The sequence below is a fragment of the Gastrolobium bilobum genome, unplaced genomic scaffold (assembly GCF_033153095.1).
Source record: "Gastrolobium bilobum isolate Gb01-03AN ecotype WA unplaced genomic scaffold, APGP_CSIRO_Gbil_v1 utg1090, whole genome shotgun sequence".
Lineage (NCBI taxonomy): Eukaryota > Viridiplantae > Streptophyta > Magnoliopsida > Fabales > Fabaceae > Gastrolobium > Gastrolobium bilobum.
In genome coordinates this window covers 824,232-831,068 of record NW_026899797.1, presented here as the reverse complement: position 1 = coordinate 831,068, position 6,837 = coordinate 824,232, and positions in this window count along the sequence as shown.

The following is a 6,837-nucleotide window of genomic DNA, read 5'->3' as shown; positions in this document are numbered from 1 at the left end:
GAAACAGAAATAGATAAAAACAGTGTTTAACAAAACCAGTTTATTTTTTTGTTCTTGATAATGAACCAGTTCAATTTTGTAGTTAGGGAAAAGAAAAAAATAATTCTGTTTTTTTTGTTCCCGAGCACAAAATGAGAAACATTTGTCTCTCTCAGTCACTCTCCACCACTACCATCATCATCACCACCACCACCATCCCGACATGACCACCATCATCGCCACCGTCGTCGTACCACCACCATCGCCACCATCATCATCACTACCATCACAACGCCACCACCACTGCCATCTTCGCCACAGCCACTGCCATCACCACACTACTGGCAGACCTACATGGTTGCCTATGTGTGCAAGTGTAGACATAAAATAAAAATAGTTTGAAATAGCTTGAATAGCTTGAAGAGTAAAGTACATTTTGGATCCTCAACAAAAATCACGGGGTCCCTTAGAAAAAAAATTCGATTTGTGATCCCTTTGAAATTCAGAATAGACATCTGAAATTCAAAGAAGACCCACATTAGTTTCTCAAAAGGACTAACATGGGTCTATTTTGAATTTCAGAGGAATCACGAGTCGACTTTTTTTTAAGGGATTAAATTGGGTCACGTGATATTTGTTGAAAAACCAAAAGATACTTTACTCTAGCTTGAAATAGCATTTACAAAAAATGAGATATGCATGAAATAGCAAAGCTTGATATATGTGAATAGTTTTCTTTTCTCTTCTTATTTATATTCTTTTATTTTTTAATGCATTTAAAAATTTCTTTAAAAAAAAATTTCGAGGGTGGTGTACAGATAGGGTTGGCAAAAACGAGCCAACCGTAACCCGCCAAAAATGAGCCGGGTTGGGTTGACAAAAATGAGCTGCCAACCCGACCCGAGCCAGCTCGTGAAAAAACGAGCCAACCCGCGGGTCAAACGAGCCAGCTCGCGGGTTGAGGTTTTTTTTTTTAATAAAAAATACAAAATATAATATACAAAATTGGACAAAACCCACACATGTTGTCATCATTTTTCTTCCTTATCTAAACCTAAGTCCCTAATCTTTTCACATCCCTGCCATTTTTATATTGTTAGGTTGTGCTAGCTCTGTTTGGTTCAAATATCTTACCCACTTAGTAGCAAGTGATTCTGATTGTTTCTTGATGTTGATGCAAATTTGTTGTGAAGAAAATTTGAAATTAAAATATTTTACTTTCATTTCTCATTTTATAACCCTTTGTTTAAGCTGATCGAAGCCACATAGCTGGTGCATTAATACTTCAGGGTCATTTAAATAGGCTTAAATCGAGCAAACCCACGAGCAATTTTCGAGCCAACCGCGAGCCAATTCGCGAGCTATTTTTTCAAGCCAACCCACGAGCCATATTTTTTAGCCAACCCAAACCCGACTCTGGTCGGGTTGGGTTTTCTGGCTCATTTTTTTTCGAGCAAATCCTAACCCGGCTCGTTTTTTTCAGTTTTATGCGGGTTGGGCCGGGTTGGCCCATTTTACCATCCCTATGTACAAACCTAAATAAAATTTCTTGAGTCCGCCACTAACCACCACCACCACTACCATTTCCAAGCCACCACTATCACTACCGCTGCCACCAATATCATCGCCATCATCACTACTATCATGCCACCATCACCACCACTACTATCACCACTGGCGGACCCAGGTTGGGTCACATGTCCGCAAGTGCAGACATGACATTTTAGATTTTAATTTTTTTTTTTTGTAGTCATGTAGGTTATTATTTGTCTTTGGTTCAATATTTATAGTATGAGTAAATATCATTTTAAGTCCCTAACAAAAAATATAGTCCCTATTTTAGTCCTTTACCAAAAATTAGTCTCGAGGAGGTCCCTAAAAAATTCAAAGTGAATCAATTTAATGAAAATCGTGATCCCTCACAAATTTCAAAAAGACCTACATTAGTCTCAAAAAGACTAAAATAGGTGCACTTTAAATTTTATAGGGACCAGGTGACTCTTTTTTTTTATAATGGACTAAAGTGGAGACTAACTTTTTTGTTAGGGACCAAAAATGATATTTATTTTTATATTAGTTAGTAACGTAGCAACGTACAGAGATGATTAAAACAACGTAGCAACGCAAATTGATTAGAGAGAAAACTTATTCTTTCTCCTCTGTCACATACTCATTCCAATGATTTCTTTATCCTTTGTTATGGAAGCAACTAGATTATGAGCGGGTTAAAGCGTTAATTTAAAATTTTTTTACAAAAAAAAAATTCGGGGGCGCTGCCCCCGAACCTCCGCCACTAAATGTGCGGACATAGAGAAATTTTTCTGGGTCCGCCACTGACTATCACCACGCCATCGCCATTGCCACCACCACCACTATAGCCACCATTGCCGCAGATGCTGCTGTCACCACCACCGCTACCATCACCATGTCACCGCCACTGCTGCCACAATCATTACCACCATCATCGCCGCAAAATTTTATTCTATTATTATTATGCTCAATAGAATAAAATTTTTATGCTCAATATGAATGCTTTTTTATTCTATTATTTGTTGTGTTATCAAATGCAATTTTCATTCTCGAAATAAAAATAGAACATGTTATCAAACATATTTTTTTCTCATAAACTGTTCCAAGGCACAAAAATAAAAAGAATTGTTTCTTTTCAGAAACAATGTGGAGGAACATAATGATTATCATGCACACCCAAAATGTCAAAGAAAAATAATAATATTTGCACAAACTTTATTTCCACAACGTGTTTATAAACTCCATGTGAACCCATGAATTTTTTTTAGAAAAAGCTATAGTAACTCCTTTTCACTTTTATGGAACTTTGTCTTCCTTTGTGGTGCTTAGACTCCCTCTTGTTGAGTTTTGTGTAACTAGGCTATTGTTATTTATATTGCACTGATATTGATATGGGACACGATATTTTAATATATTAATTCTATAAAAATATTAGATATTTTTTGTCACATTAGAAAATATTTTGATATTAAATAATATTTTTAATTTATATGGTATATTAATTTAATATTCAATAATATTTGGAAGTTACCCAAGCACCCTTTATAGGCAAAATTTCATTTAATGTGAAAGTTAATAGTCCATAGTAATAATATTTTTCCATGTGAGAATAAGTAACCTATCATATTTGAAATTAATAGCCTACCATATAAAATCAAGTCAACAATTTCAACAACAACAATGCTCATAGTTTTCTCAATTGGTAGACTCGTTGTCGTTGACACTGTGACATTTGTGGTGTGTGTATTCGACCTTGCGACGAGGTTGATTTGAAGGGTAACAGCTATGTAGCACCGATACTGACACGGAACACGTGACACGATACGACACGACTCTCTGACACGTTAATTCTAAAAAATGTTAGATTTCGACACGTTAGGACACGTTTTGATATAAAATAATATTTTTAATTTATGTAGTGTATATTATATTTAATATTCAATAATTTAACAAAAAAATGAAATTAAACTTATAATATTTATCAATTTTGCAAAGAAACATAAGATATCCCAAATATTTATATTAAACTTAATAAAATGGTAATCGAAATTCAACGAATTTAATAGTTGAAACTAAAAACTCAACGCAACGCAACCTTTGAACCTTTTTTTGAATTTCTATAACACGTGTTAGAGTGTCGGGGAGTGTCGGAGTGTCGAAGAGTGTCGGAAAGTGTCGGACACGACACGTCAAGGATTTTGAAGTGTCGGTGCTTCATAGGGTAACAGAATGTAGCAGCAAGAAATGCTGTATCCACCCCTCTTTTAACATTTTTAAATTTTTATTGCATTTATTCTCTTATTATATATTATAGGATTTACAATTCTATTTTAATTAGGATTCTATCGCAACATTGTTATAATTAGGAAAATAGTAAATGAAGAAAATAGAAGAAATTTTTTTAAAGGAATTTTATTTTTTTCTAATCTTTTCGTAACAACAATTTCAACCCAAAACCTTAAGATATTAGGTGATGACCTTTTTAATGTTTTTATTTTATTCTCTAATACACCTCTTCACGCAAGAGTCTTATTTGGGCTTGAAGCATGGATATAACACAAGCCCACTATTAGTTTGCCTTGTGCTGCACAAGTCAATTTTTGTATCAAAGTTTTAGTGATCACAATGTCACGAGTTCGATCTCGACTGTACAACACAAGGCAGACCAATAACAGGCTTGTGTCATATCCACGCTTCAAGCTCAAAGGACTCTTACGTGAAAGGGATGTTACAGAGATATAGAATAATTAATTTCGCCCCACCCAATGCCTTAAGGTTTTGAGTTTGATTGTGGTGTTCCGAGCCCACTTAATATTGTTGTTCACTTGGTCCATAGTTAACGATCTTTTCCCGCCATGAGCTCCCCTTGCATGGCCCAACATGTTAATGCTTTTATTTTATTCTCTATCATCTTTTTCAATTTCTGCCTAATTTCGTCCTTCTTTCCCTTCTCCCTCTGGTTTTCCTCTCTGTTCGTTTTCTTCAAATTTTCTCAAAATGTCCCCTACTTGGAGGGTGACATTTGCTTTAAAGTTGTAGGGCTTTGAACATTCTTCATTAGGTCTAGTTCACTTTTTTTTTTGGTAGACAGTTCAAATTTTAATATAAAACAATATAGTTCATAAATATTCATAATTAAGTTAAACTGTTGATAAAATATTTCACAAATTATGAGCATCGTATTGCATCCTTTTATTCTTAAAAGACAAAATCTTAAATTGACCCTCTAAATATTAGCGTGTTATTACATTAGTTCTTAAAAAAAATCATCACTTCATTCGCAAAAATATGAAATATTTATTAAAATCATCTTCTGTTATCACCACTTTATAATTCCTTCAATTCATAAGGGATGTTATATTTACAAACTTTTTTGTTTACAAACTCTTACAAACTACACTAAGTATGACCGGTCATACCATTGACGGACCTAGGTTTGTCCAAACGTGTGCAAATGCAGACACAAATTTTTTAGAAAAAAAGAAGAAGAGTAAAGTATTTTTTGAATCATCGACAAGAATTATGGAACTCAAATTAATCCCTTTAAATAAATCGACTCATGATCTTTCTAAATTTCAAAATAGATTCAGTTAATCGAAATCGTAGTCTCTCTAAAATTCAAAGAAGACCCACATTAACATGAGTATATTTTGGAATTCACAGGGTCCACGAATCGACTTTTTTTTCTAACGGATTAAATTGGGTCCTATGATTTTTATTGAGGATCCAAAAGATATTTTACTCAAAAAATAAATTTGAAGTTGAAGTTTTCTTCTATTTATATTCTTTTGTTTTTCTAATACATTTAAAATTTTCATTAAAAAAAAATTTTGGGTGCAGGCATAAATAAAATTTTATAGATTCGCCACTGGGTCATACTTTAATCATGTAGTGTACAACCGGTCATATTTAGTGTAATTTGCAAAAAAAAATTGTAAACATATCCTATCCCATTCATAAGAACTAATAATGTTTTAAAATTGTAACGAACTGAGTTAATAATAAAACTCTTTAAAAAGTTAATATAACATCAACACAATTGTTAAAAAAAATTAACTTAATAATTTATTAACAAAAATTAACTTTTTATATGTATTAGGGGTTTTGGTCCAATGGAACACTTAATGACCCGTTGACCTTTTTTCTTGGGCGGGCGGTGGATTATAACTGAGCCAGCCCAATCCTACCTATTTAACATGAAGCTAATACTGGAAGGGCCAAAAAATCCCAATTTAAAAACGGCCTATAATTTAGTCATCAACTTAACTGGTACGTCCAATAACCATATGAAACGCTCACGTCTCAAAGTCCATTTTAAAAACCCCACGTAGATGGATGACAAGTCTGATTTGATATAACGACATGAATTGACAAGTGTGCGTTTATAAAATTAAGGGAAAATTGTTTATCCTTTTAAATGACATAATTTATATCATTTCATTTTTACAAAGAGGTGAGACTCATACTTTTATTTTTTTATCAACTCTCTCTTCTCTTTTATCTATCTCTTTTTTTCTCTTAAAATAACACAATTTTATATCCTTTAAAATAATACATACTTTTTCCTAAAACTAAATTTGAGGAATATTTGTCCGGTGAAAATTCAAAACAAAAAATGTCCTTTAAGAAAAAAGAAGAAGATGATATTAGATAATCTCATTAGAGTTTGACAGGTCAATGAAATTTAACTTTATCCTGTTTTTTCTTTCCTTTGTGGTATTTAAATTTTCAGGAGTTTCAACGGCATTTCTACTTAGGGGTGAAAGTGGGTCGACCGACTTATAAGAGCTTACGGCCTAACCTATATCAGGTCGGACTTGGCCTAATGTCTATTATATATAGTCAAATAAAATAGATCCGAGCTTTTAAATAAGCCTATTTAGAAAGTAGATGATAGGTTTTTTTTTTACATGCCGAGCCTATAAGCCTACAAGTCGATCTATATTATATTATTTATTTTAAATTAAATTAAATAATATTATTCATACTAGTACCAAATGGCGATAGTTCAATTGGTGCATGTGAGCTAAGTAGGTGGTGGAAGGATCTAAGTTCGTTTCCTCACCACTACTATCTTTGAGAGTTGCATAAAATCTGTGCCAATCTTTATAGTACCATAAAAATCAACATTATTGATGCCTATAGTTCTAGCTTGCCGGAAGATATCATCCAAGTGTTAATATACGATGGAGATTGGCTACGTAATAGGTATGACTTAAGAAAAAACAAAAGGTATAAATTTAATCAATTGAAATTATTTTATAATTAATTATATTCGATTAAATTTTTATAGAAATTTGGCTTTATTTTTTATGTAAGGGGAACCAT